This window comes from Hesperophylax consimilis, chromosome 6 (genome assembly GCF_061612785.1).
Source record: "Hesperophylax consimilis isolate HC1 chromosome 6, BYU_Hcon_1.0, whole genome shotgun sequence".
Classification (NCBI taxonomy): domain Eukaryota; kingdom Metazoa; phylum Arthropoda; class Insecta; order Trichoptera; family Limnephilidae; genus Hesperophylax; species Hesperophylax consimilis.
Window position 1 is genome coordinate 17,518,259 of NC_142841.1, and position 12,168 is coordinate 17,530,426.

At 34.4% G+C, this 12,168-nt stretch overlaps 1 protein-coding gene across 2 annotated transcripts in view; it reads left to right on the plus strand.

The window, feature by feature from the left end:
- The first annotated feature begins 1,285 nt into the window (after positions 1-1,285).
- The window catches only part of LOC149423002 (uncharacterized), a 189,491-nt gene continuing 178,608 nt past the window's right edge, over positions 1,286-12,168 (plus strand). For both annotated transcript variants that reach the window (XM_089632418.1, XM_089632419.1), the window contains exon 1: positions 1,286-1,494. The gene's annotated coding sequence lies outside the window, so the exon portion shown is untranslated. The remainder of the gene's footprint in view (positions 1,495-12,168) is intronic.

The following is a 12,168-nucleotide window of genomic DNA, read 5'->3' on the forward strand; positions in this document are numbered from 1 at the left end:
GCCGGCAGTTCGTTCCACAGCCGAGCTGTTGAACTTAAGAACGAATCATAGAAGCGACCCGTTCTCATGTGACAAGTGTCAACTGTGTACAAATGTTGGGCGCGCGTTTGGCGTGTATCCCGACTACGCACCGGTGCCGAAGGGATCAATGACGCTAGTTCCTCAGAGCATCTTCCATTGTAATACCGATAGAACAAGGACAGCATAAGGACAGGACAGCAAGGACAGGACCTACCTGACGCCTGTGCTCTAAAGATTGCAGTCCGTTTGTTAAGATTGGGGAATCTATCAAACGGACCGCCCGTTTCTGCACAGAGTCAAGGGTTTTTTTCAGGTATTTTGGGGCTCCAGACCAGAGATGGCTGCCAAATTCGACAGTAGGGCGCACTTGCGATTTGTACAGGGTGAGCAGTTGTGTACTATTAAAGTATCTGCGGGCCATGTACAGTACGCCCAGCTTCTGAGAGGCCAACTTTACTCTAGCTTCGATGGAGCCCCCGTACCTGAGCTGGTCACTTATAGTTACACCAAGCATATCAATGGAAGGCCTGTTCTGTTCTATTAAATAAATTTATTAATGATGGTATTTACAGCCACAAGATTTTCGCCAAAATAAAATTAATGTTTCGACCAAAAATACAAGACTAAATGCTACCCTTTTCTGTGAAATTTTCTAAAAACTTATCAGGCTCACCCCCTATAGATCGACTGCCTAATTTTAGGAATAGAATTGGTAATGTTGTAGTCTTATTTTGAGATTTGTTTAGTATTAGTGAAGAAATCAAATCCTTTTATAAATAATTTAATTAAATGTACGAGTTTACCACTCCGTTGTGAATAATTGTTTACATGTTAATTATTGAATATTTTACAATGGCTGCTATTGAATTTAATTTTCTAATTTTATTTCTTATTTTTAAAAGTATGTTTTTTATATTTTTTTCAAATGTGCTTAATTGTGATTTATAATCTTACATTTTATATGTAATTGCTTTACAATTCCTACTAGGTACAACAAATAGTTAACATAACTGTTTTACTTGCATATATTTCTTTTAAAGGGCGTAAATAAATAAATAATATTTCCATAAGCTAGTTTTCAGAGAAAAAAATAATAATGCAAAAATAATTGCGTCCCAGTTCGGAAACTGGAACAAAGTGCGTAGGCACCGTGCTAGATGTGGATATTATATGGATCACCAAATAAAATGAGTACCCTTTTTAAATTTTCCGTTCGAAGTTAAGCCTGCCTTGGTTGCGTCATACGCACGCGCACTGGGGTTGTTCAACAGCCTACGGTTTTGACTTGAATAACGGAGTTTCAGACGCTTCCAAACCCCCGAACAGGACGGACGTCTACGAAGTTTTCCGCAGTTTTCCACAGCCGCCTGCATTTGGGTCAGAGTTTTGATATCCTGGTATCGCCCGTAATCGGATTAGCGCCGCTCCAGAGAGGAAACCTGTGACAGACTTCCCGCCACAAATTAACCAGCGGTGAGTGATTATTTCATACACTAACCATATTGAAAGTTGATCTTAGAAAAGTTTTACTTTAACTTTTAAGTTTTGCTTTAGCGGAGGCCCATTTTTCAATTTTAAACAACGAAGTTTTTAGAAAAAAATCTAACAAATTACACAAAAATGTTCGATTATATAATATAACAACTCACTTGTTTTTGGTTTCATTGTGGAGTTCTAAATAAATTTTCCGTATGTTTCGGGTTTCCAGAGGTTTTTTGTGAATTAACATTCTTATTACATCACAAGTTAATTTTGTTCCTTGCTTTCGCTTTGATGTGGGTGTGAACAACTTTAAGAATTGATCATATTCAGTTGAGTGATTTTTTGTCACATCAGAGGGGTGAAAACTTGTTGATCTTGTTTGAAGTTGGGCCCCATTGAAGTTTAAGGTGCCGCCGCGCGCAGTAAGGGAGGAAAACATGAATAAAAAAACGTAGAAAACAAGTACGAATTTAATATTTTTTCTCGTTTCTTTTCAATCTATATTTTCTTTCATCTATCAATTTTTCCGACTGAGTGAACTTAAAAATAAATTTCGGTACATTAATCTACCATAAACGTATTTTGTACATCTGTTGCGATGGAATCCTTAAATGGCTATTACCATTATTTTATTGTTTCTCTTAAAATTCCCTACGGCCGCAAGTTGATGTTTCTCCATTTACAGTTTTTATGGGCGCTTTGTTAGGTCGTAACTTACGTTGTCTTAATTTTAGTGTTTCATATAAGTTTCCCATATGGTTAAAGGTTTATCTAAACTTCATAAAATAGAATAACTATTGTCTCTGTGATGCATAACAAAAAATGTACACAGTATTGTCTCAAAATTATTTGGAAATCAATAATAGAGATTATTATTTGTGCTTCATAAAAATATTAGGCTGTTAATCAAATTGATTAATGGAAATTTTATCTCTGTCCCATTATATATTATAAATCATAATAAGTTTTGAAAAATGTGGAGTAAATGTGGACTTTTACAAAACTTGAAATTTGATGAAATTTTCGAATTCTGCGAAACAACTCGTCCTTTGACAATAATTATTCGATGAATTTTTCAAAGTCCCATATCTCATGACGGTAATAACGCTGCATAATATGGTAGATGGTAATAGTTGCGTTTACCTAAAAACCTTAATAAAATCAATGCCGCCAGAGATCGGGATATACAAACCTATGAAGCGTCTTTTGGGTGTTTTATTCACATAACGGCGCTATAAAAATTGAACATTATAATATATGAATATATGATATTATACGTTATGCAATAGTTCGAGAGCTTTTAGTCAAGATTATAACGGATAAGATTTGAGATTTTCACGACAAAAGTATTATCGTGTTTTATTTTTGGGGTATTTTGCCGTGTTGCGCTACCTCCTTTTTTAGTCAACGTTTTGGATATTGTTATAGTCTATTAAGGCAGATGTGTAATAAGAAGGAAATAGATATAACAAGACATAACACCCAAAAAAATTACGATAAGATTAAAACGTTTTCAAAATATCAACTGAGAATGACTTATTTAACCTTTTATAGATATTTATTTGATTAAGCGTCAACTCTGGAAGTTTAAAAAAAATAACACTTTAACAAAAATTCCTAATGCCATAAAATATTTTCATGACATCTATCATTTGTTATCGCGACCTGAAAAGCCTTTTCCTTCGATAGAAAAGTTGACGTGGGCGCATAGAGTCTCCCCGCCTTTGCAGGTAAGAAATTTTCTCTCGAGATTTCTAGTCACTTGAAATATTTAATGGCACATAACTACCTACGCGGTCCTCATTAAAGGCGAGGTAGGAGACTCAACTTTATTTTTTAGTGGCTGACTTTGCCTTGTCATTAAAATAACTAGAAAATCAAAAAATATCGGCTGAAATTGTTGGAAGCTTTGCTCCTTTTTCAGTTAATTAAAAAGCAACAGGGGGTTGTTTAAAAAGCAACCAATTAATGCTTAATGCACAGTGTAAATTTCTTAATAGCTTATTGATATAAAAATAGAAAAATTATAACTTTTTTTGAACAACAGTTTTAGGTCTCGTGTTCTCAAAATTTCTAAACCTTTTTTTTAAATATTAAGTTTGTTTGTTTGATTGAAATATTTTGCAGATCTTTTAAAATATTTTATGATTTAACTCCACTCCTGAGCAAAATAATTTCCCGACTGACCATGGATCTTAAAGAAACCCATGTTTTTGGAGGGAGGAAACACAGAACTCAAGAACGAGCTGTAGAAACGATACGACAGCGAAACGACAGCGAAACGACAAATCTCAATCGTGTACCGGTGTCGAAGCGATCCATGACGCTAGTTCGTTGAAACATCTTCAATTGAAATACCGGTAGATACGTCCTGCCCTGAAGTGTCCAAAGGGATGGACAATCTATCAGCGTATAGTTGAACCTCACCTTTTCAAACCACTTTCTTGAATTATTACATAATAACGATATACTTGTACATTGGGGGGCTTTTGCAGGAGTATTGATTCATACCCATCATCACAAAAAACTACTTCAAAGAAAGTGGTAACATTAAAAAAACTTTTCATTAAAAAGCTTACAATATTTTGAATCGGTATCTAGTTGTTTTGATTATTTAAACGCTATTAGTATAGACAGATATACTTTTCCCTGTTTCGAATAAGTATTGGAAAATACTTCTCTGAAAAAATAGATCAATGGATCTGAAATTAAAAAAAGTTCCCTTTCGTAAATCAATAAAATTTCGCGTAGAATACTGATTAATTGCACAACCGTTTATTAAATTAGGTTGGCAAAGTACTCGTGCCGTGAATTTTCCGGCAATTTTCCACAGAATAGCGTTCTTGGTGTGTTGGCGTTTTTACGGCTTTAAAAATGTATATTTTACAAATTTCCTCCTTTTTAATATAAAAGACCTGGAGATTACTATGCCGGGGAGGAGATTACTTTATTTCTTTTTTACAAAAATTCGATGTTTTAAAAAAACCGCTGAAACCTGAAAATGCCCACAATTTTGTACAAAATCACAGGAAATCAAACACGTTCCTGGAATCGACTCTGATTTTGACACACTGTGTTCATATGGACCTGTGGCTGCTCGTGACTTTCGAGTATGATAAGATGGTTAGTTTGAAAAACTCGACATTATTGATGTTGTTTAGTCCAAAACTATTTTTTTTTTCGAAATTTTGGTTTTTTGTATGAAGATTTGCAAATTTAAGTTCAAATTCAAAGTTCCTGAAAATGTTCATACCAAAATCTGAAATTTCGAAAAAAAGGAGAAGTTTTCTGCTACAACAATATCAATAATGCCATTTTCGTACTATTAGCACGCCAGCACACCCAAAAGTCGTGGACTGTGATTTTAATATCGTAGAGCATTTCTACATCAAGGAAAGATATTTTCTACCACGAATATTGTATTCGTTCTAGGGGTGTTAGGTTTAGCTAATCTCTAAATAGTGTAAAATAAGGTCGCTACGCGCATCTGTCTGGTTGTGCGCTTAGTTCTTCTAAACTACGCAACGGATTTTGATAGGGTTTTATCATTTAGAGAATTTCTTCCGTAAGGTTTATATATTTAACACATGTTTATTATATTTGTAGAAAGTATAGAAAATTCGATGTTTATCCGAGAATTCACAACCTCAAAACTTTACTCCAAATCATTCACAACCTCAAAACTTTACTCCAAATCATTCACAACCTCAAAACTTTACTCCAAATCATTCACAACCTCAAAACTTTACTCCAAATCATTCACGACCTCAAAACTTTACTCCAAATCATTCACAACCTCAAGCAACGCCGGCGCCGGGTACGTCAGCTAGTTTTTATATATTTTTTATGTATATAAGGCAGCGTTCATATATACATATTATATAATACACAAGTCTTAAGAGTATTAGAATCAAATTCAATCATCTGGGCCCCACGCGTACTGACTTACATTTAATCATTGATGTAGTCATATTTGGTCAATGCATTTAATGCATTGAAAGAGTCCACGATTTTAAGATTTTACCCCTGGATATAACAATCTATTTATATATATTTATTTATTTATTAACGGACATCGTCCAAATTACAAAATAATAACACGAATTGAGTAAAATGAAAAAAAAGGAGTAGACAAAGGTACATGAAAGCAAAGACATATGATAGATATAATATAAGAAAATAAAGTGACAAGTCGAATCAAGTCAAGAATACGCCGTGGGTCAGGACCACAGGACACTTATAATATTCCGTCACTTGTTTAGCGACTGGCGAAAATCATTCAGACTTATCCCAAAAAAGTTAAGGTTTTGACATGAGTTGACCAGTCTACACATTCTGGACAATGGTAAATAATATCCATAATTTGTCGAATGATGGTTGAGGAAGAGCAGTTCATTATTTCTGAGTATTTGCGAGGGAATATTGAAGGGAATGAGTTGCAGTAAGAGACGGACTTCCAAAGGAGAGAGGTTTAGAGTTAGTTCAATTTCATCATATGAGTATTTGCCTTTTTCTAAACCTAGTCTCCTAGCAATCCCTCTTAAGAACCGATGTTGAACAGATTCAATGCGTTATATATATATGTAATATCATTCTTTATAGACAATTAGAGTTATTGCTTTATTTTACTAAACATCTAACAACGAGATTTTTGTTTAAACAAATTTCTTGGTACAGGAGTCTCACTCTCGAGGAAGTCACCATAACCTTCTTTACTGTGGAGCCACCCGCACCAATTTGTTTATGAACTCGCCTATGGAGAGAGTCACATAAATATAAGTACATTATTTAAACAGTACAAGTATTACTTCTAAGACCCTTAATCTATAATGTTATTATAAAAAAGTAAAAATAATTGAATAATAACTAAACACATTCTTTATACTTACTTACCCAAGAAATTTTCCGGACTTTAGATAAATATGAAACCCAAATAATAAAATATGGGGTATTATATTATTATTTTTGCCCAACTGCTTTCTAAATACCTTAGTCGTAAAAAACAAAAATTATTGGTATCATTATTGGGCATTATTTAAATATAATTTTACTTATCTAAGCGTCAGTTCTAACCACTATGGATGCAACGTTATCTCCATAAAAGTGAAAATGAAAAATATTCCTCTGTATTTTTGTCGTCAGTTAACAGTTGAGATACCTACACTGAAATTTTATTCTAAAAACCACTTAGGACCTGTTTTTTCGGAGTATTTGAACAATTCTTCAAATTTCAAAGTTAATTTTCAAGTTCTGTGAAAGATTTTTTCAAGTTTTGTTAGTGCGCCCTACTGTCGAATTTGGCAGCCATCTCTGGTCTGGAGCCCCAAAATACCTGAAAAAAACCCTTGACTCTGTGCAGAAACGAGCGGTCCGTTTGATAGATTCCCCAATCTTAACAAACGGACTGCAATCTTTAGAGCACAGGCGTCAGGTAGATATGCTGTCCTTGTTCTATCGGTATTACAATGGAAGATGCTCTGAGGAACTAGCGTCATTGATCCCTTCGGCACCGGTGCGTAGTCGGGATACACGCCAAACGCGCGCCCAACATTTGTACACAGTTGACACTTGTCACATGAGAACGGGTCGCTTCTACGATTCGTTCTTAAGTTCAACAGCTCGGCTGTGGAACGAACTGCCGGCCTCTGTGTTTCCTCCCTCCTACAACATGGGACTCTTCAAGACCCATGTTCACTCCTTCCTCTCCAAAAAAAGACCCTCCACACAGCATCCCCAAAGATGACATAGGCCCCGAGGGAAATTATTTTCTTCAGGGCCTCCTGTGTGGAGTAAATATAAAAAAAAAAATAAAAAAAAATTATTTCAGTTTTGTCAAGCAATTAGCCTATAATGATATAATAACAGAACTTGAATAAAAGTTTCACAGAACCCAAAAGTTAACGTTGAAATTTGATGAATTTTCCGAAACAACCCGTCTTCAGTCTAGTTGTATCAAACGTCTTTATTTTGAAAAAAAAAAATTGGAACAATTAGACATCAAGGATACACGTTAACTGCTAGGAAGTACACTAAATTATTTATCATGGAACGAAGAACTAACAATGAATTTCGATTAACTAAACTAACACTAACACAATATTATAAGCAAATATCCAATCAGCGATAAAGGCAACGGTGTAAGATAATAATCATTATGAATAGGCTTTTAGTTGTTTCCATCATTGCAATATGAACGTAAATGATGCATAACGTAATGAAAAAACGAACCCTTATCATCAAATGTACTAATTGTGATTGTCTGTGATGTGCGTTATTCCCACGTGAAAGTATTCATGTTCTATAATTTTGTTTGAATTTAAAAGTTTGAAGAATTTGTTTTATTTGAATCCCAACTGAGCCAGTGAGACTATTGCATCACAATTGGGATATGTTGTGAGGGTTAAGGTAGTGGGGAGGAGAAGGAGATGGGAATAATAATTCAGAAAAGCGATGAAATAGTAGGTACAATTAGGTAAGTAAATTATTTTCAATACTTTCAGCTTCCCAAATCCCACAATTATTATATCCCGCGATTTTTCATGGGTCTTCGTTAGTATTATTATAATTATGTTGATTTCTACGTATAAACTTACAAAGAAATACATATAGAGTTGAGATTATAGTGATTATTTTGCGCTTCTTCCTCCTTTAGGCAATATTTGGAACAGCGTTACAGTATCCATAAGTTATCTACATCTGCCCTGATAATGGACACTGCAATGCTGTCCGAAACCTTGGATAAAGTAGGAGAAAGCGTAACACGGCATAATACCCCTAAAATTAATTACGATAAGGCAGTACGAAATTTTACTTTGTGGAAACGGAAGTACTCGTACTAACAAAAAGCGATCGTAAAAGTTGTCACCTGACTTCAATATAAATTTAAGTAAAGTTTTCAAATAAGGCTTTTCGCAATGGTGTTGAATTTACTCTCTGTCACCCATTCTATAGGAACACTCAACACACACGCCATATGCGCTATTCTGAATGGGGATAGGACCAAAACGATGTATTTACATACACAAAAGTTACACGGCGTTATGCTAATATTATCATTATAGCCATTCGAAATACACGGAGAAAAGTGAGTAAGTACGGCTTTTTTATCACTATACTGTTAAAAATGTGACTGCGTGATTATTTACTGATAATCATAAATATCAGTCATTTATTATACAGGGTGTATCGGCACGTACCCGACAAACTTTAACCAGCTTTTCCTTAGACCATTTGGAGTAAAAAATGTTATGGGCACTTTGCTGTCCGGTAAAATTTTTTTTCAATTAAAAATAAAAAATGATAAAAAAATCCACACTCCGTCACTGTCATTGGCATTGTTTCTCGTGTTCAACAGCTGTTATTAGAAAGTGTGTCAAAAAGCGTGTTCGCTCTTTCATACACACTAAATAATAATAGCTAAAAATTAGACGAATGGTGCCATGCCATTTCGTTGTGATCGTAAAAGCGCGCTAATGTAGGTACGTACGTATATTATTCAACGAAACTCGAATAAAATATTGCCAGGTGGGTTTTCAAACCATGACAAAGGATAAAACAGTGGTGACATGTGGTGAAAATATGGATAGTAAATTTTTTATTAAAAAAAATGTTACCGGACAGCAAAGTGCCCATAACATTTTTTTACTCCAAATGTGCAAAGGAATAGCTAGTTAAAGTTTGTCGGGTACGTGCCGATACACCCTGTATATATCGGAAAACGTGTTCAACGCAGGTGGCCTTGTCCGAATGTAGACGAGATGCGAAATTATTATTATTTCTAAGAACACGTCTTCCGACTTCCTCATAACATATTGTACGTGCTGTACTTTGTTATGAAATTTGTCAATTCATTTGTTACAGGCATCCAGTCACGTTTTTAATGGGAAAACGAATAATTTCAACAGATTTTGTAATAAATTCACAATATTTGACATCAGTAAGTTGACATTGAAGAAAGGAGTGTAAGGAGAATATATGATGCGAATGCGAATGGTAGCAGAAGTCGGGGACACCCGAGGAAGAAAAGGCAAAATCAGGTGAATCGGATACTCGAGTCGGGCCATGCATGTCAAGAGTAAGAATTTATTTTTTTTATTTTTATTTATAATTACATGTTACATGATTAATAAATTTATTTAGAGAAGATACATAAAACACCATACTAGGCAGCTGCTTGTTTCATGGTGCCCAATGGAGGAATGATTAGTTTGAATTTAAGTCCAGTGTAAACATATTTTGGAAATTATAGAATTATAAAAAAAATTTGAAAATAAGTAAAAAAATGTTTTCAATAACTCACAAAGTTTTCTATAAAATATACACAAATATATAAAATAGTACACATATGTACATACATACATACATATGCACACGCAAGTATATATACATACATACATACATGTATATATGCATATACATATATATACATGTACACGACATACATATACTTACATACATGTATCTTATTCCTATACATGTAAACAATATATACACCTATATCTGAGTACGAGAAGCAGGTTACCGACACTATCCCACTCAATCATCAAGAAATAGAAGAGTATGTATGAGACGATGTATAATTGTTAGGGAGGCAAGAAGTGTGTGCCAAGACCGAGTTGTTTGGCGGTCCGTCCTCTCTGCCTACCCCTGCGGGGAAACGGCGTGATGGTTAGTTAGTTAGTATGTTAACTCCGTATAGGTTATAAATTGTTATGATGATTAGATAAGTGGAAATTAGAAATAATATTTCACAACACCGTGCAACACAAACATATATGCAGTAAAGGGCACAGCAGAGTATTTTCGCTTAAGTTTGTGCATGGGCTTATATTTTTTTTGGTTTTGTTTTTAGCCTAAAGAAGGAGTTAGCGCAACACGGCATAAAACCCCAAAAACAAATAACAAAAATACTTTTGGCCGTGAAAATCTAAAATCATATATGCTCTTATCTTTTTTGTGCTTGCCATTCCGTTACTTTAACGTTTTATTTTTATATTTCTACCAATATCAATTACTAAGTCGGGATTTTTTTCTATTTGAAATTCTGGGACTAACTACCATAATTTGTACTTCTCATCGCTCAGAATACTAATGGAGGATTATAATGTGGATTCTTCGGTGAAAATTTTCAATTTATCACTAGATAAATTTAATAGATTGTTGCTGAGGCAGTTCAGTTATGTACAAAAAAATTATAGAATAATTGCACAAAAGTAATATAATTGTTTATAATTTCATAATCTATTCCTATGTAAAAGTCCCTCAAGGCATTAAAAATATATAAATATGGTGACTAAGAGAACTGACGGATTCTATACCAGAAATGTTGAAATTTTGGTCGAAATTTATGTAAAATCTGTATATTTTCCAAAAAATATATTATGTAAGCTATTTAAGCAACCACTAAATAAATTTTTCCCTTAAAATTAATTACGAAATTATACATTGTTTCATTGAATGTAGAAATGGGAAATGGTAAAAATCCACTTCCTTTTGATGTAAATAATTAATTAAAAATATGTACAGGCTCCACTGTGCCACGGCCACGGCCGCGCGCCAGCATGTACGTAGCATGTATATCCTTGTAGGTATATCTGTGGAGATTGATATACTATTTGCGGGCAGTCCATGATTAATTTAATAATATCAAAAAACATTTATAAACGAACGGGGAAACTTGTGCGCCATACGTTACTTCATTTTGAAGAACAAAATAAATAATAAAAATTCGGTGGTACATTCGATAGTTCCTCTTTTGGCCGCTAGCATCATGTAGATCTATAACAGCTAATTCGATAGTTCTTCCATTCGATAGTTTCTCTTTTGGCCGCTAGCATCATGAAGGTTTATAACAGATAATTCGATAGTTCCTCTTTTGGCCGCTAGCATCATGTAGGTTTATAACAGATAATTCGATAGTTTCTCTTTTGGCCGCTAGCATCATGTAGGTTTATAACAGATAATTCGATAGTTTCTCCTTTGGCCGCTAGCATCATGTAGGTTTATAGCAGATAATTCGATAGTTTCTCTTTTGGCCACTAGCATCATGTAAGTTTATAGCAGATAATTCGATAGTTCCCCTATTCGATAGTTCCTCCATTCGATAGTTCCTCTTTTGGCCGCTAGCATCATGTAGGTTTATAGCAGATAATTTATTGTGCCACTCCATAATCCTTAATGGTACCTTTAAACATTAAGTTGAGGAGAAGCAATTAAAAACTTTTTAGGTTCAATAGCTGAGGCAAAAAACTGGAATAAGTTGAAAATCGACGACTCCGGCGTTGCCCGGATTTTAAGCAGAATTTTTCGAAATCAGAAGAAGACAGTAATTTTCCTCTTATTTTGGAAATTGAATATGCAAAACTTCATCAACTACTAAAAAAATGGCTTTAAGGGGTGGGAAAGTAAGTGGATGTGGTGGTTTTTCGAAATCTCTGTAATCCGTGACTTACCTCTTGTTAAGGACTAGTGTGCAAATTTCTTCTATTTCGGAATAAAACTGTATATTTTCGGAAGAAAACTATATAAATACACTAGTGGGCTTGGGTGTTGGACGTTGTCCATATGTATTACGCATATAGAGAAAAGACCACACTCAAACACTCTTGCATTTACAGGGAAACGTTTAACTCAGCACTGAAAATGAAATGATGTTTGAGTGTGGTA